This window comes from Cebus imitator, unplaced genomic scaffold (assembly GCF_001604975.1).
Source record: "Cebus imitator isolate Cc_AM_T3 unplaced genomic scaffold, Cebus_imitator-1.0 Scaffold610, whole genome shotgun sequence".
Taxonomy (NCBI): Eukaryota; Metazoa; Chordata; class Mammalia; order Primates; family Cebidae; genus Cebus; species Cebus imitator.
The window spans coordinates 780,881-801,085 of record NW_016107925.1 but is presented as its reverse complement, the minus strand read 5'-3'; the positions used below and the strand labels follow the sequence as shown (position 1 = coordinate 801,085).

The 20,205-nt window shown below is 36.7% G+C and overlaps 1 long non-coding RNA gene and 1 pseudogene across 1 annotated transcript in view; one reads left to right on the top strand and one right to left on the bottom strand.

The window, feature by feature from the left end:
- Positions 1-20,205, bottom strand: part of LOC108294921 — a 314,417-nt gene that overhangs the window by 78,717 nt on the left and 215,495 nt on the right. The window lies entirely within an intron of this gene.
- Positions 18,151-20,123, top strand: LOC108294920 (annotated as a pseudogene).

Below are 20,205 nucleotides of genomic sequence, written 5' to 3'. Positions count from 1 at the left end.
AAATTATTCTTTATGAGATTATAATCACTTTATAGGTGGTAAACAAGGCATGCATTTTCTGATAAGCAAGAATTTAATTTGCTTATAGGCTTCAATTTTATTTTATTAAGTGAATTTACTTATCTTACCTTCTTTGTTCTAGGCACTAGGGAAAGAATGAAGCTACGTAGATAAAATTTTTGAAAAATTATAGACAGAAAGATCTTTGCAAGTTACAAGTTGTCTAAATCTCCCCTTGTTAGTTACTTACACAGAGATGCACAAATTCATTATCTTCATCCCTACACAAGAATTTTTTTCTTTTTTTGAGACAGAGTCTTGCTGTGTTGCCAGGTGTCAGGCTGGAGTGCAGTGGTGTGATCTCGGCTCACTGCAACCTCTGCCTCCCGAGTTCAAGCAATTCTCCTGCCTCAGCCTCCTGAGTAGCTGGAGCTACAGGCACGTGCCACCACACCCAGCTAATTTTTGTATTTTTTATTAGACACGGGGTTTCACCATGTTGGCCAGGATGGTCTCGATCTCCTGACCTCGTGATCTGCCCGCCTCGGCCTCCCAAAGTGCTGGGATGACAGGCGTGACACACAACAATTTTTAAAGAAAATTAAAGGATAAATATCAAGGTAAGGATCCTAAGATGGCCGAATAAGAGGCAGCTCTGGAAAGCAGCTCCCAGCGAGAGAGACATTGAAGCCAAGTGGTCTCCACAATTCCAAATGAGGTACCAGGTTCATTGTGTGGGTCTGGTTGGAGAGTGGATACAAACCAAATAGGGCAAGTTGAGGCAAGGTGGTGCACTGCCCCACCCAGGAGATGCCTGCAACTGACTGGAGGACTGGGGGATCTCCTCCTTTGGGACTTCAGTTCAGATACAGCGCTCCACCCAAGCCCTCTACAACCCACAGAACAGGAGATCTTCACTGGGCTGAAAAGCCTCAGCGAGCTGCCTGAACAGGGCAGAACAGCAACTTTGGCTGGCACCAGGGCTGTCAGACTAGATCTAGGCAGAAGCACTGGCTGACGTGAAAGCCAGAAAGCCAGCTGGATGGAGCTACCTGCCCCCCAGAAAGAAGAGGAACTGAAAGCAGGGAAACAGTCCATACAGCAGGACAGTTCCAGCCCGCACAAAGCCCAGCAGGCCAAAAAACTCTCACTCCAGAGTTTTGCTCCAGAACATCGGTTAAAGAGCGACCAGGAACAATTGAGCTTGGCACAGGGAAGGGCAGCTGCCATTGCAGAAGCCAGCCTAATTTTCCTGAGTAAATGAAAGATACAGCAGCTCCACTGAATCCATGGCAGCCCAGCAGTGCTTCTGCAGGCACACAAAGGAAAGGCCACCTCCCCAAGCAGCTACCTGAGATCAAAACTATATAAATCCAAGGAAATGGGAAGAAACCAGTGCAAGAAGAATGAAACCATAAAAAAACAGAACCTCTCTCCCATAAGATCACAACTCCTCATCAGCAAGGGAACAAAGCTGGACAGAGAATTAATTTGATGAATTGTCAGAAGCAGGCTTCAGAAGCTGGGTAATAACAAACTCCTCTGAGTTAAAGGAACATGTTCTATCCCAATGCAAAGAAACTAAAAACCTTGAAAAAAGGTTAGACGAAATACTAACTACAATAACCAGCTTAGAGAAGAACATAAACAACTTGATGGAGCTGAAAAACACAGCATAAGTACTTCATGAAGCATACGCAAGTTTCAATAGCTGAATTGACCAAGCAGAAGGAAGGATACCAGAGATTGAAGATTAACTCAATGAAATAAAATGAGAAGGCAAGAAAAGAGGACAAAGAGTGAAAAGAAATGAATAAAGCCTTCAAGAAATATGAGATTATGTGAAAAGACCTAACCTATGCTTGATCGGTGTACGGGATTGATGACAGGGATAATGAATCCAAGCTGGAAAACACTCTTCAGGATATTATACAGGAGAACCTCCCCAACCTAGCAAGGCAGGCCAACATTCAAATACAGGAAATATAGAGAACACCACATTGATACTCCTCTAGAAGAGCAACCCCAAGGCACGTAATCATCAGATTCACTAGGGTTGAAATGAAGGAAAATATGCTAAGTGTAGCCAGAGAGAAAGGTTGGGTCACCCACAAAGGGAAGCCTATCAGACTCACAGTGGCTCTCTCAGCAGAAACCCTACAAGCTAGAAGAGAGTGGGGGGCCAATATTCAACATCCTTAAAGAAAAGAACTTTCAACCTAGAATTTCATATCCAGACAAAGTAAGCTTCATAAGTGATGGAGAAATAAAATCCTTTACGGACAAGCAATTGCTGAGAGATTTTGTCACTACCAGGCCTTCCCTACAAGAGCTCCTGAAGGAAGCACTAAACACAGAAAGGAAAAACCAGTACCAGCCACTGAAAAAAGGACAAATGGTAAAGAACAATGTTGCAATGAAGATATCATGCCAACAAAAGGGCAAAACAACCAACCAGTAATAAAATGGCAGGATCAAATTCACACATAACAATACTAACATTAAATGTAAATGGACTAAATGCCCCAATCAAAAGACACATATTGGCAAATTGGATAAAAAGCCAAGAACCATCAGTGTGCTGTATTTAGGAGGCCCATCTCACATGCCAAGTCACACACAGACTCGAAATAAAGGTATGAAGGATGATTTACCAAGCAAATGGAAAGAGGAAAAAAAAAAAAAAGCGGGGTGGCAATCTGAGTCTCTGATAAAATGGACTTTAAACCAACAAAGATCAAAAGAGGTAAAAAACGGCATTACATAATCAAGAAGAGCTAATTATTCTAAATATATATGCACTCAATACAGGAGAGCACCCAGATACATAAAGCAAGCCCTTGACGACCTACAAAGAGACTTAGGCTCCCACTCAATAATAGTGGGAGGCTTTAACACTCCACTGTCAATATTAGACAGATCATTGAGACAGAAAATCAACAAGGAAATCCAGGAGTTGAACTCAGATCTGGACCAAGCAAACTTAATAGTCATTTACAGAACTCTCAACCCCAAATCCACAGAATACACATTCTTCTCAGCACTGCATTGCACTTACTCTAAAATTGACCACATAATTGGAAGTAAATCACTCCTCAGCAAATGCAAAAGAACAGAAATCATAACAGTCTTTCAGACCACAGTGCAATCAAATTAGAACTCAGGATTAAGAAACTAACTTGAAATGACACAACTTCATGAAAAATAAACAACTGGCTCCTGAATGTTGACTGGATAAACAATGAAATGAAGGCAGAAATAAACATGTTCTTCAAAACCAACAAGAATGAAGCACAACATACCAGAATCTCTGGTACACAGTTAAAGCAGTGTCTAGAGGGAAATTCATAGCAATAAATGCCCACATATAGAGCTAGGGAGGTTTAAAAACAAAGTCAATTACTCTGTAGAAATTGTCTCACACTATAATGTCAACAAATCTTCTAAAAGCTTCCATTAGAAAACACTAGCCAATATTTCTTTCTGAATTAAAATAAAGCTCAAAGACGATAAGGTTTTCTTATGGCTCAGCACATGCTGAGATTAAATGTGCAATCTTGGGCTTTATGTGTGACTAGTGCATAATGAGAGATGGGAACAAACAATAAAGAAAAAAAAATCACCTGAATCAAAGCTGACAAATTTCACCATAACCTCTCAACTTCTTAGTTGCCAATTACACAAGTAAAAGAGTGTTATATAAATAACGGGGCTGATTGAAGTAAAGTAAATTCAGAGCTAAAAGGTGAGCATTTCTAGAAAATATTGTTTCCTTCCTACCTTCCTTCTGTTCTTTCTAAAATTATTTATTAAGCACTGTGCACCAGATGTGTTGTTAGGCATTAGAAATACAACTGTGATGTTGCTCAGAAAACGGAAAGGACTTCAGAGTGATTGCAGAGTCCACGTGAGGAGTGGTATGAAATTAGAAAGGCTGGGGGAGAAGTTCAACCTGATGGCTGTGTCTACTGAGATGGTTGCGCAGGGTTTTCTCTCTCCAGGTGGTAGAAAACCTCAGTAGTCAATGTTTTGATTAAGCTCAAAGGGCTTGACTTTTTTCTACTGGTTAAAGGTAATGTAATCTTATGTAGTTTTAATATATTTCTTTTGAAATAGATACACTAGTTAACAGTAGTAAACAGTTTTATAGCTCAGCCTAATACCTACATAAACCTCTTAAAAAATATTGACCACAAAAGCTAATTCTGGTAAACTATTAAGATAAAAATGTCATGATTTTTAGAAGGCATTACTAATTAGCTAATTGTTCATCATTTGGGGAAGAGAGTTATTTCTCATAAAAATAAGCTATGAGATATCTTTGGTCCATCCAGATGGTATATGTAAGGACAAAAACTGTAAAGCTTTCTAAATAGAATATGTTTTGAACTGTGAGCAGAGCAGAAAATTCTTAATATGTACTGTAATTATCCTAGTTCTCCTTCTTACTATCTCTGTCACCCTACACAAATCTCAACCTATTTAAGTATTAATTTTTTCATCTTTATAGTAAAGATAATATCTCTAGATTTGTGTAAATGAAATAACAAATGTGAATTACTTGATATAATGGCTAGTAATTAGTTCACTACAATTTTGATTTTTATTACAAAATTATCCACAATTGAATTATCCACAATTGATTTATGCATCCAAAAAGCTAAGAAAATTTAAGTTTTCAGGAAATAAGTCTAGATATAAATATCTACAACCTTGTCCCCTATTTTCCCATAGGTGCTCACATTAGTTCTAATGGTAAAATTTAGTTCTTCTCAATACTATTTACTGTACTTATTTTTTCCCAAGGCTATATAAATTCTATACAAAATTAATGTATAAGACTCCATTGTGATGGTTAATTCCATGTGTCAACTTGGCAAGGCTATGATACTCAGTTGTTTGGTCAAATTGTAGTCAACTATTGCTGTGAAGATACTCTGTAGATGTGACTGACATTTAAATCATGAGACTCTGAAGTAAAGCAGATTACCCTCCATAATATAAGTAGACCTAATCTAATCAGTTGAAGGCCTTCAGAGAAATGACTGAGGTCCTTAGAGGATAAAGGAATTCTGCTTCCAGACTGTCTTCATGCTGAAGACTGTAGCACTGACTCCTGCCAGAACTTCCAGCTCACAACCCTGCCCTGCAATGTGGGGCTCCCTAGCCCCAGTAATCACAAGAGCCAATTCCAAAAAAGCTCACCATCACTGGTAACTAGAGAAATGCAAATCAAAACCACCTTGAGAGACCATCTCATGTCAGTTAGAATGGCGTTCATTAAAAAGTCAGGAAACAACAGATGCTGGAGAGGATGTGGAGAAATAGGAACACATTTGCACTGTTTATGGAAGTATAAATTAGTTCGATCATTGGAGAAGACAGTGTGACAATTCCTCAAGGATCTAGAACTAGAAATACCTTTTGACCAAGCAATTCCATTACTGGATATATACCCCCATGATTACAAATTATTCTACTATAAAGACACTTGTACATGTATGTTTATTGCAGCACTGTTCACAATAACAAAGACTTGGAACCAATCCAAATGCCCATCAATGATAGACTGGATAAAGAAAATGTGGCACATATACACCATGGAATACTATGCAGCCATAAAAAAGAATAAGTTCATGTCCTTTGCAGGGACATGGATGAAGTTGGAAAACATCATTCTCAGCAAACTAACACAAGAATAGAAAACCAAACACCACATCGCGTCACTCATAAGTTGGAGTCGAACAGTAAGAACGCATGGGCACAGGGAGGGGAACATCACACACCAGGGCCTGTTGGGGTGTAGGGGGGCTAGGGGAGGCATAGCATTAGGGGAAATACCTAATGTAGATGACGGGGTGATGGGTGCAGCAAACCACTATGGCACATGTGTACCTATGTAACAAACCTGTACATTCTGCACATGCACCCTAGAACTTCAACAAAAAAACTTTCTCTTTCATCCTCACTCCCCAACACATATGCATTATCTTGCTTCTATTTTTCTGAAGAACCCTAATACACTCCTGCAATGTTTTCTAAATTGTTTTTATTTGGGCCTCAATAACCTAGCACTATTTCTAAATTTAACTATCAGTCCTCATCAAGTCAATCATCAAGAAAAGGAATCTACATTTGATAGAATATGGGGATAAAAAAATGATTTTGATGATCAATCTATTGGTAAAAAATAAAGAAATGCAAGACCTGAAAGTTTCAAAAGACCTTTGAGTATTAAAAGGTATTATTAGCCTGACCTGAAAATCCCTCATATCACTTACCGCAAACCTTTATGGTCACTAAGGCAAGTCTGACTAGATACGGTCACTGTGACAGCAATGCCAAGGGTTGCATGCAAGAGACATAATCATTTTCTACTTTGTCTTCGCTAAGTAGTGTTAACTACAATATAGTCACTGATGTTTGCCACATGCACAGACATAGAGGCAAAATAGTGTCAAATCTTTAGTATCATCCAGCACTACCAAAAGGTATCAATATATTTGCTATAGATATTTTTTCTGTTCAGATTGATGCATATCACAAGGGAAAAAAATAGTCATCCCATTTTTAAATGACTTCAGGTAATACCAAACCCCTTAGCAATCCTAGTCCTTAATTAGTCTCAAATTAACTCCCTATTGACAAAAAAAGATACAAGAATACAGAATTATGAAATCAGAGAACTAAATAATTATCGGAATTAATATACTCCTACCCTAAGAATTTGAAAATCTAAGATGCAGCTTTTCTGAGAAGGATTGAGATAGTCCATTTTTGTGTTGCTAATTTTATTTTTTTTTCACACAGCTGCCTCATGGAAATATCATCATTAGATCCACTAGCAAGGGCTTTAGTTTTATAGCCCTTCTATGACACTAAATAACCAAGAAATAGGTTTCTCAGGAAACATCCTGAGTATCTGAAACAACTTACTCTGTGAATAGCCATCAGGCCTTCTGATTCCTTAATTTTATTATTAGATTTGTCTTTATTTTTTAAATTCAATTTGATATTTATCTGAGTATCCTGCTCTGTCTGTCTGTCTATATTGCAGAAGATACAATGAGACATGTTTCTTATCCCCATGGAACCAATGGTTTAATTAAATAATTGATACTCCCTTTTCTGACATTTTCCTTCACATAGCCCTTAATAGTTTCAAGTGCACTGCAATGAAGCTAGAAAGGAGTAGGACATTTGTGGTTTTTTGTGCTGTACCTCTGGCATCTGCAACAATACTGGCACATAGAAACGGCTCATACATCCCAATCAAGTGATTTGATCAGTGAATAAACTCACATGCACTATTTTTTTTTCTTTTCAAGCACTATGAAGGAAAACATGCACTGTTTTATACAAGTAATTTTCCTATGGCCAAAAGAGAAATCTTTTTGTAAATAATAAGACTAAGACTTACAGAAGTAATTTACCAAAATTACAGAATAAAGAAGGGACAGAACTGAACACAGAATCAAGGTTCTTTGATTTATCATCTGGGGCAATTACCATGCATGGAGAATTGCATAGCTTGTAAATGACAAAGGAGATTATTGTGGAATGAAGTCAATGTCATCTACTCTTTCAGAAACTCAATACAGACTTTTTTTTTTTCTGGTTTTAAGGTAAAACTAAGAACAAATTCTTTATCCTCTAAGAAGGTAGTTTTTTTTTTTTTTTTTTTTTTAATGGAGAATGCAGACTTACCACATGTGGGTTAAATAAAAGCAAGCTTTAATATTGATACCTGGTAAGTGACATACTTAAGAAGAAAAATGGATGGCCCCAAATCCAGGGAAAATTAAGGGTTAAAACTTTCAGGTAAAATGCCACGCAAACATGCATACAGATTTCTCTGTGTGTGTGTGTGTAAAAGAGAGACACACATACACACAGAGGCAGAGACAAAGAAAGAGAAACAAAGAAAAAATGTGGCTAAAAGTATACTTGTGCATCTGTCAGATCACAAGAAGCACTGCATCTGCTTTGGTCTGAGAGAGACAGTAATTCCACCATCATGAACCTTAGGTATAGCAATCTACCAATCTGTCCTAGACGGAATGTCACTGAAACATGCTCCTTAATTAATCTGTAACAGAGTACTGATAGGCAGTGATGCTCTTATTTTACACATAAGACCTTAGTTTTCTGAAAATGTATCCTTGAACCCAATCACATTCATAATTCAAAAAACAGTACATGTATCTAAATTCAAATAACTTCAATATAATAAAGTTACATCATCTTGCTTGTAACTTTGGACTTAATGATGTCAACTACTGTGTATTGTCTTGTTAGTAAAGGGGTAAAGTCTTTGTACCACATAACTTTAATTTGGAGATGCCTAACTCCCCACCTGCTCAACCTTGATACAGCCAGAATAGAGAGAAAAGCCCTTAAACAGAGCCTGACTGAGGGATAGGTAAACACAAGGAGGAAGTGCAGGAGCAAAATTGTGTGTCCAGTGAAGATCTGGGCTCTCTGGAGGAATATAGAAAAGTCAGCCTGGTTGCAGGAAAGCGTGCAAGATGGACATAATGTGAATGAGGCTTCCTCACTTCCCTTGACTTAACAATTTTAATTATTGAGGTAACAGAGAAACAAATATAATTGAGTCTGTACTTTCCATCAGACCTAAGGAGCTCAAGCTCCTAGATTAAATCACCAAGTACTGATGGTATTTGGTATATGAATACATAAATATCACTACAGTGTTAATTATGATGCAATATTTGGATGGGTTTGTATTTTCTCTTTTAAAATGGAGCTTAATGTCTAATAATAATAAAGTTTTCACTTATTTCAAAAATGCTGGTATTTTACAATAGTAATTAAAAATATGGCTTGAGGTTAAAAAGAAAAAATATAAGATGATAATCAAACAAAGCCCTAAGGAAAATGAAAATTACCAACTAGAGAAGCCTTTCTCCCATGAGTTGAAAAACCCTGCATCACAGTTGTTGGTCTTTCTTCCCCTAGAACTGCGTCAACAATGAGATAAAATGATACCACCTAGAGAAAAAGATCAGGGCTGCAGTTTACAGAGAACACTGTGTGGCACACAGACTCTCCCTATGTTGGCAGGCAGTATGGTTGTGGGATGAGATCATATTCTCCTCCTGATACTGTTGCGGGAGTCTTCTGTTCTGTAAGTGGTTTATCAAGCACTGAGTTTGCCAGGGGCATAATCCTAGGGAGCAGAAGGAGCTGGTGATGAAATAGAGGGGGATTTTTTTTTTTTCTACTTCTTTTTATGGAATTCTATAAAGGAGAGGCTGTGCTTTCCTTTCTACTCTAATACAGGATTCTGCACAGAGTAGACTCTTATTAAGAGTTATTAGTAAACTCTTAAGATAAAATTATTAAAAGTTAATATGCACCACTTGTCACTAGCCCTGTACTGGGTTTTGATTTGGCATTAATTTCATATAGCCATATTCTTATGACAAAGTATGTAATACTTGAACAAACAAAGAAAAATAGTAAGTTATATGGATTAGTAAATAATATACTAATACAATAATATCGAATAGTTTCAAAATCACAATATGTTCCCAAAGTGGTACAGAAACCACTTAAAAATCCGATTTTCCTAATTAATGTCAGTTGATGTAATAAATATCACTTAAAAAATTACCTGGATTTAAAATACACACACACACACACACACACACACACACACACACACACACACCATATAGAGGCTCTAAAGGGCAACTTAATGAGAAAACTTGGCAAATTCATCCTTTCTTATAGGCTAATATGCCAAATATCCTTTTTATAAGATACTATTAATATGTCTTCTCATTTGAGTTAATTACTCTCCATCTGGCAAAATATCTTTTTTATAAAGAACATTTTTATTTGCAAAAACCCAATGAGAAGATCTATAACCTCTAATAGTACTAAACGAGCCAGGAAAAATACTAGGAAAGTTTTGCTCGGTCTAAGAATATTTTAATAATTTCCAGAGGGAAAATTTGAATACTGGCTGATTATGGAAAGGATATACTAGGAAAAAATTAACTCTTACTAGAAGGTAAACCTTCTCATGTTGACCGTTTGGGTTCATTCACCACTGACTCTCTAGTAGTGACTTATCTTTATACTTTGCAAGTGCTGATTAACTGTTTCTCGATTGAAATTACAGGACTTTAATAAAGGTCATATTCGTTAGTAGTGAAAGCACTGCATTAAAAAGACAAACAAAATTTTCTCAATGTTTAATTTTGAAAAAATTCCATGATTGGGCACAGGGCTATACATTTTTTAACATAGGAATTTATATTGAATTATGGCTTCTGCTCTGGTAATTTTATTGGATGTAATAGATATAGAGTTATTAGATAAATTCATCATGTGCTGAATTTAAAGAATTTTATGTCACTTGAACTTTTACATAAGTGTTTGTAAAATTCTCTTGCCTAAGATGGAAGATTAGTGCAACTAACCTTTTAAGAAGGTCAATTATATAAAATTGCTACCTAATAGTATTCTAGCTGTCCATTTAATGTTCATCTAATAATTTAAAAATTACATTTCAGAGTTGCATTGACTGAAAATTATATGGAGCTTGATAACAATAAAATACTTCAAGTCTTAAGTTTCATTAAAATATGAGAACTGGCATGGTTCTCGTTAATTTTTGATAAAGGGAGGGATTACGCAGCAGAAGAGACAGTGATATATCATCTTTAAGCAGATAATGTTTTATTTATGTTAAGACAGCTGAATACAAGCTTGGGCATCCAAAATTCACCCTAATCCTCAAAGACATTCATGTTAATAATCTCCTGCAAATCACTCTAACTCTTACTATTTTGTAAGATTTAGTAAGTAATAAGTAATACAATTTAGACCAATGTGGACTTTAGTGTTTTAGGGGAAAATGCCATTAGAACTTCTACATCCATTTGCCATCTTTGTCCCCACTGCTCTAGTCCAACCTGCCATCTCTCACCTGAACCGTGTAACAGCCTTCTCACTTGGCTATTTATGTCCGTCGTAGACAACACGTACCTACCTAAAACTTGTTTTCAATTCTGCAACCAGAAAAATCTTCTCAAAGTAAAATCCTCATCATTTCATTTCTTACTTAACATTCTATTTTACTGAAGTCCCATTGCTCATAGGATGAAAGCAAAATCTTAATATGTCTTGCAAGCTCCCATGGTATGGGGTCCCCACTGCCTCTCCCACTTTAGCCACCTAAGCCTTCTTTAGCTCCTCACACCCACCAAGCTTCTCCCTCCACAAACATTTGTGTGAATATGTCCCCTGCCTAAATACATTAGCCTTCCTTGACTAATTGATTCCTACTCTCTCTTCAATTTTAGCTCTCAGATTAGGTAAAATTTTCCTTTTTAAGGCTTTCATGGTCTTGTATATCTTTTTGTATCATTTTTGTATCTCATATATGTGTATCACATATCTGTGTATACATATACACACAACACAATCTCATATATATACACACACAAGTGCACTGTATTTATATACTATGTATATCGAATTTTTAGCACACACTAAGGCATAATAAGTTATATTAACTATGTTCAAGAACTACAACTAATTTTATGCTAGGGAACAGACAGAGAAATGACCCCAATTTGAAGACACAGAAGAGGCATTCTGATAAAATTCTAAAATCTTACAAAATAAAATCCCCCCAAAAAGCACCATTCCAAGTTATTTATTTCCATGACAGTTTTTTGACAACTTTTCTATAATGAACAGTGCTAAATTATGATGCTGCTTTGGGGAGGTGATTATATTTTTAGTACTATCAAATAGATGTGTTAAGTGCTGCTTAGAACATGACAATATAGTCCTAGCTCGAAGATTTTCTATAAATACAATAAATTATTCTTCCTTAGATTTGTGAACTTCTTTTTATATTGTGGCAACACAGTCCACGAACTACTGTTATTTTTAAAGTTGGTGTCAAGTTAATGTATTTCAGCTAAGGACTATGCCACAATTTCTTGAAATTCTGTTTTTAGCACCACATTACAAACTCTCTGAATATAGACAATATTAAATCATTTGCCAGTGTCAGCTTTTTCTCTTGGGACTCAATCATGCATACAACCTATAATAGACAATTCATGCTGTACAATTAGAACTTCAGGTAAAAGATACTTTTTTCTCTTATTTTTCTTGGAAATTCATTAACATAAACTAATGAATGAAATCCACAAATATTACATTGACAAATAATTAATAGCTATGGAACACTAATAGGTTTTTCATAAAGACATTAATATGCAGACCTAACCTGGCTCCCTCTAGATCTCTGTGCACTTCCCTAGACCACACAGTGTAATGGGAGCTGGCCACAGATCAATACAATGAATAAATATAGAATAATTTAGAAAAGATTGAACAATGTAATCACTAAACTTGACTAATAGATACATAGCAATTTTTCAATTATTTCTATAAACATTTTCAAAAATAAAATTGACCTTGTTGAGATCAAATAGTAGTAATTGCAGAGTATGTATTTTCTGAGTTAGATATATATTTATCAGAGAAAGAAAGACATATTTGTAAGTAAAAACAACAACTTGCAAAGAAATATAAATTCTTATCTTTGGAAGACTATCATCTCCTTCCTTCTCTCTCTCCTTCTCATTCCTTTTTCCCTCCTTCCCTCCATACATGTATCGATAACATATAATATATACACATTTTTAGTATTTACATGTACATTTATAAAAAAACATCTGATGTATGTGCAAGAACAACCAATTACAATACTGTTACACAGATTTTACCATCATATATTTAATTTTAAAATTAAATAAGTAATTCTAAATTAAACAAAGAAGCAGCTCCCAAAGTCAGTTACATTGTGATGCTCAATATATGCCAGTGAAGACTCCTGTTATTAGAAATTAATAATTTGATATTCTTTATACTTTCCCAATGTCATCTTTTTCCCCTGAAAGTTTAAGTTCACATTTTTGTACTTTTCTTAATGGAGATGGAAAATATCACCAAGACATAAGACTTCTTATTAATGAAACCCTTCATGTCAAAGGATAGAGTCTCAGAATTTGAAATGACCAAGAGATTAAAGTGTAAATCCCTTATTTTTAAGCTGAAGCATTTAAGCTTGAAGACTATTACCAATTTAGCCTTACCTTCCCTCAGCCTAATATTAAAAAGTTCTGGTTCTTATAGTTTCCTCATATTTTACATTTTTACAACTGTTAACTTTTTCCATTCTCTAATTGTTTGATCACTACATTTTAACAGGTTATATGACTTCAGGATTCAAAAGTAAAATGTTAAAAAGCCGTATCACTAAAAACTCACCACTAATCTCTATTCCCATACACCCAGTCTCCCTCAATTCACTCTATATAATCACACTTATTGCCAAATGAATGTATGATTTATCTTACAACTTTCCCTATGTGATTCATAAAAACTGGTATTTGAGAATGATTTGTTCGAATACTTTACTTTTTGATCCACTGAGTAGTTGGTCTATTTCTTTATAATCTTTTGTTTGTGATAAGAGTAGAAAATATTTTCCCCATTTTTGCATTTACCTTTGGACTTTATGAGATCTCTTGCTATGTAAAAGCTTCTAATTTTTATGTGGTCAAAAGCATCAATCTTTTCTTTCAATCTTAATTTTGAACTACAGAAAAGCCTTCTCATTCCATGGTTATAAAGAAAATATCCTACGGTTTCTCCCAGAATTACTGTTGTTTTATTTACATATATATTTTTAACTTTTGGAGCCAAAATGATTCAAGGCTGATGCCATATACCAAGTATAGTGCTGAGTGATGCAGCATTGGCAAGATAAGCAGGTAACTAGCATCATGCAATGTAAAATACAGCAGAGGAGGAAGCCAATCATAACCCTGATTCAAATAAAGTACAATGAAATTCATGAGACATAAAGGTCAGGATTTTATGGGAGCATATAACAGGGACATTTAATCAAGTCTAGGAGAGAAGAAAAAAAAACATCTTGGGAAAGTGACATTTAAGAAGAGCTGGGAAAGAAAACTACTAGTCATTAGTCCATCGAAGGAGGGAGAAGAGAAAAGAGGCAGTAAGAATGACAGTGTTCCAGGAAGAGGTTCCCTTTAGAACATTCCAGCCACTTGGAGAAGAATCTTCAAAGTCAAATATGAAATCTAGAATTCCTTAGGGGGAGGAAGAGAATGACGGGAAATCATAAGAGTTTTTTTTTTAAACCCTGAGGTCAGATATAGGTATTTGTTCAATACAACAGTGGCAGAAACTAGTAATGTATAAAGCTGGGTTGCTCAACACCACAATATTAGATTTTACAACTTTTCCCTGTATCATTCTTAGTTTTCCATTTACAGTTCCTGTCTTTCACTCACTCCACTGATTATAGGTACAAATTTGCAAAATTTGATTTGAAATAAACTGAGAAAACAGCATCTCCCTCAAATATTATCTATGTGCTTTTACCACATACCTCTTTTCAAATTTTCCATCTCACATATTTTGTGAATAGTTATCCACTTTTAGCTTCCACATTGAAAAGAAAGTAATTCTTTCTATCAAAATAATTACACACCTGTTGTTACATACACAAAATACAAAAGGACACACTATGCACTAACGGACATGGATTATGCCTGAAATTAAAAGGGTTATACCAGTTAAATAGTAGCAAGAAGTTTGCCTACCTATTGATAGAAAACAAACCTTTCCTAGAAATTACTTGATAAAGACTCATACAGAATGATATGCTTAAGCAATGACATAATCAAACATAAATTCCCTTGGTGGTATGGCCCTAAAGTAAGGGTCAACTCCCAATTGTTGAACTGACCACTTCAGATACACAGGAGAGGCCCAAACTTCATCAGACCTCTCCCTGTAGTCTCAGCTAGCCCTAATGCCTAAACCTAATTCCAAGATTCTTAGTGAATATAAATGGATCCTAATACCAAAACCTACATAGAGTATGTTGTCTACAAATATTATTAGTACAGCAAAAGGAAAAGAGTTCTGTGGATGGCAAGAAGTAATAGTTGCACAACTAAGTGAAGGTACTTAATGTCACTGAAATATAAACTTAAAAATGATTAAGATGGTAAATTTCAAATTGTATTTTATCACAGTTTTAATTTAAAAAGCAAAACAAAATTTTTAAAATATGCATTAACAGTATACAGTAGGTTATTCTAGACAAATCTTTTTATTTTCCTCACCAAACTCTTTAAGAATTATATTTTGATACCCAGGATGGGTGTTGGAAATGAGTAAAAATATTAGTAAAACTCAACTATGAGGCTTATTTCTATTTGTATTTTCTGCATCAGCAGACTACATTAATTCTAGCTAAGGCTCTAATACTAATATTTTCAGATAAACGTAATGGCATATATATGGCAACTGAGTGAATGGTTATTTTTGATTGAACTTAGCTTTTATTTAAATGACAAAAATTCTACCATCACTATACCCAATAAGCTCATTAGGAAAATTTCTTTCCACACTTAACCAATCTTGAGTTCTGCACATGTCAAATAAATTTTATCTGATATGTTATCATATACTAGCAAAACAGGTTTTATTATAGAGTAACATGTACTTCCAAACAACATTAAGTACTTACAGACATAAGGATTGAAGAGCAATATATTTCTATGATTAAGTTTCATGTTTGTTTTCATGTCATCTGGGAATCAGTCGATCTAAAGAGCTACTAACTCAAATATTTGCTGCAAACTCTGGAGAATTTAAAAGTAAGAATTTTTTTCCCCAATGAGATAAGAAGATACCTACATGATCTACACAAAATAAATTACTTATTTTCAGAATAAAAATAAACACTTAAATTCCTTCTAAATTGTAGAAGATATTAAAACTAGTCAGACATACAAAAAAAAAAAAAACCACATGTCAAGCCAATATTTAAACTTCTTTGCAAGAGTCTATGATTTTATCAAGGGTTTAATAAGACAAATGCCAATTTCTGGTTTTGAAATAATAATCTTTGAAAACACAGTAATTCTGAAGCCCCATAATCACCAACATGAATTATGTTAAATTCAGGATCTCCTTGAGGGTAGAAAAATTGCCTCAATAATCATTACTTTGGTATATGGCCCTCCTTTTTAAACAACCTGTCCTCCTCAAAGAATTGATAGCATTTGGCCACACTCTGTGTGATTCTATTTTGTAAGAATCTGAGAACTGATACACTACTCACTCACAACTTTCCACTACCGACTTGTATTCAAGCAGCAATGCGCTCTATGAGCCAGTGCAATCTTTTGGGCTTCTATTTAGAAGGGAGACTTTTGGGTTTTCTGTCCCTGCTGCCCTATTCTTAAAAGCAGAAACAGTATGATCTGAGGTGAAGAGAAAAAGCTCTCCCACTCCCAGTTAAAAAACTCAGATTTGCTTAGATCTGTCTTTCTGTATTTTCTTAGTGACAGATGCTCACATGAGTAAAAGCCTCAGGGCAATTTAAGAACTCTAAGTTTTGAGCTAAATTGAAGAGCTCTGAAGAGTTCCTTCTTATCTCCTACCATTTAATTAGCTAGATATTATCAGGTTCTTTGTCATATAAGGATTATTCTCAAATATGTTACCTGTGGACAGGGCCTTGAAGGTGTGTGACTAAATCCAGAAATGAGAGAGGAATATATCCAAAGGTTCTAGGCTACAGCAAGGATGTCTAAGGTGTCAAAAGTAGTTTCCATGTTTGTGCATCATTTATTAGTATTATTAAAAATAATGCCACTTGAGATGGTATCAATTGCCTTCAATTATGGCTGAAGAAATCTTTTTTTTTTTTTTTTTTTGCATGAAATGCATGTAATCTGATCTTGCTCAACCCTCAGCAGCTTCATACCATTTATGGGCACTGGGGGTACTTGTGTGTTGGGGAGATAGTCTCCAAGGATTTGGTATTTCTGCTTATTCCTCTTAGCAAAAGGCATTAACAGTTTTGTTCAAGGAAATCTACAAAGTTGCTGTGGGGACAGAGAGCAGATTTGGTTACGCACCAGGGTCATAAAGCTAGGTCTCTCTCCTCTCCTGAAGATGTTCCAGGGTTATAGAGAATGTGCCTTCCTCTTAGTCAGAGGTCAGATTGGTTTCCTGGCCAAAAAACATATATGAATAATGTCTCTCTTTAAAGTGGAGGATGAGCAGGTTTACTTGAAGTCCCCTTATACATCCAGGATTTCCAAGGCTCCTCAGTTGTGACACAGACCCGCCATGTATATAATACCTATCTAGACTTCCTCCACATTACTCCCATAGGACCTGGGGCATGGGGATTTGCTGCGAACTTGAAGCTCATGCTGTCTGCCGTGCTGTGAATAATAAACAGGTACCTCATTTGGGTTTGTTGTCTCACTGGCTGAATCTGTGGAAGCCTGGCAAGGACAACTGGCACCTGCAATATTTGCTCTGGCTTAGGATCTGCTTGAGCACTTGACAACACAGGCCCCAGTTGTAGCTAAATGAAATCAATACAACGTTTTTAGTAATAAACATAAAGCATAGCTTTTAAAAGTGACTAGTCACGATTGTTCCATGTAATGGCAGGAATTACTTAATTATAACTACTTTTACCAACATACGTCTATTCAGCCTTGATGGCAGATAGCTTGTTTTGCATGTCAGTTTCCCCATCTTTTTTGACTTTAAATCTCAAATTAGAAAGTCTCATAAACCTATATAAATTATTGTAAATGCCAATTATTTCTAACACTGTGAAGCCCTTCGGAATACTCAAATTGAACATGGCTCAGAAGTTCTGAATGTTTTCTCATAATTTTCCATTAAGGGCCATTTCCAGCACTCTTTCAAATGCCAAGTCAGTGAGCAAGGCACAGTTAAAACTCGAAGGCTGAGGGCAACACAGAGAATCCAAATCTGATTTTTGACTGCCTACAGTCCCAGAAATTATTTCTCTCGGCTTTGGCCACATTTGGTTGTGGTTTTTACATCTGATCAAGTATGTATAAAAATATACTTTCTCCATGGCGGCTGAGACAGCACAGACCGACCGACTGATTGAGCTGTTTGGCGAGAGTGAGGGGTGGGTAGCCGCCGTGCGCTCCTGTGCTGCAGAACCGTGGCTGGACTGCGGGCGCCCTGCCCGCCGCTGCCCGACTGGTTGGCAAGATGAAGCTCTCCCTGGTGGCCGCGATGCTGATACTGCCGAGGAGGAGGACAAGAGGGAGGACAGGGGCACAGTGGTCGGCATTAACCTGGGAACCACCTACTCCTACGTCGGCGTGTTCAAGAACGGCCGTGAGATCATCGCCAACGATCAGGGCAACCGCAGCACGCCGTCCTACGTGGCCTTCACTCCTGAAGGGGAACGTCTGATCAGTGATGCCACCAAGAACCAGCTCATGTCCAATACCAACAACAGGGTCTTCGATGCCAAGCGGCTCATCCGCCGCACGTGGAACTACCCACCTGTGCAGCAGGATGTCAAGTTCTTGCCATTCAAGATGTTTGAAAAGAAAACTAAATTGTTCATTCAGGGTGATATTGGAGGTACGCAAATAAAGACATTTGCTCCTGAAGAAATTTCTGCCATGGTTCTCACTAAAATGAAAGAAACCACTGAGGTTTATTTGGGAAAGAAGGTACCCATGCAGTTGTTACCATACTAGCCTATTTCAATAATGCCCAAGGCCAAGCAACCAAAGACACTGGAACTATTGCTGGGCTAAATGTTATGAAGACCATCAACAAGCCCACGGCTTATGGCCTGGATAAAAGGGAGGGGAAGAAGAACATCCTGGTGTTCCACCTGGGTGGTGGAACCTTCTATGTTTCTCTTCTCACTACTGACAATGGTGTCTTCGAAGTTGTGGCCATTAATGGATATACCCCTGGGTGCAGAAGACTTTGACCAGTGTGTCATGGAACACTTCATCAAGCTGTACAAAAAGAAGACTGCAAAGATGTCAGGAAAGATAACCGAGCTGTGCAGAAAGTCTGGGCAGAAGCAAAAAAGGCCAAACAGGCACTGTCATCTCAACATCAAGCAAGAATTGAAACTAAGTCCTTCTATGAAAGAGAAGACTTTTCTGAGGCCCTGACTCAGGCCAAATTTGAAGAGTTAAACATGGATCTGTTCCAGTCTACTATGAAGCCTGTCTAGAAAGTGTTGGAAGATTTTGATTTGAGGATGTCTGATATTGATGAAATTGTTGTTAGTGGTTCTACTCAAATTCCAAATATTCAGCAAATGGTTAAAGAGTTCTTCAATGGCAAGGAGCCATCCCATGGCATAAACTCAGATGAAGCTGTAGCATATGGTGCTGCTGTCCAGGCTGCTGTGCTCTCTGGTGTTCAAGATATAGGTGACCTAGTACTGCTTGACATATGTTCCCTTACACTTGGTATTGAAAGTGTTGAGGTGTCATGACAAAACTGATTCCAAGGAGCAAAGTGGTGGCCACCAAGAGGTCTCAGATATTTTCTACAGCTTCTGATAATCAAGAAACTGTTATAATCAAGGTCTATGAAGGTGAACAACCCGATAAAAGACAATCATCTTCTGGGTCCATCTGTTCTGACTGAAATTCCTCCTGCTCATTGTGGGGTCCCACATATTGAAATCACCTTTGAAATAAATGTGACTTTTATCTCACCTATGAGATAAAAGCTGAAGACAAGGGTACAGGGAACAAAAATAAGATCTCAATTACCAATGACCAGAATCATGTGACACCTGAAGAAATCGAAAGGATGGCTAATGATCCTGAGAGGTTTTCTGAGAAAAAACATAAAGCTCAAGGAGCACATTGATACTAGAAATGAGTTGCAAAGTTATGCCTATTCTCTAAAGAATCAGATTGGAGATAAAGAAAAATCTAGGTGGTAAACTTTCCTCTGAAGATAAGGAGACCATGGAAAAGACTGTGGAAGAAAAGAATGAATGGCTGGAAAGCCACCAAGATTCTGACATTGAAGACTTCAAAGCTAAGGAGGAGGAACTGGAAGAAACTGTTCAGCCAATTATCAGCGAACTCTAAGGATGTGCAGCCCCTCCCCCAACTGGTAAAGAGGATATAGCAGAAAAAGATGAGTTGTAGACACTGATCTGCTAATGCTGTAATATTGTAAATACTGGACTCAGGAACTTTGATTAGAAAAAAATTTAGAGAACTTAAGTCTCGAATGTAATTGAAGCTTCACCTCAGAGTGGAGTTGAAAATC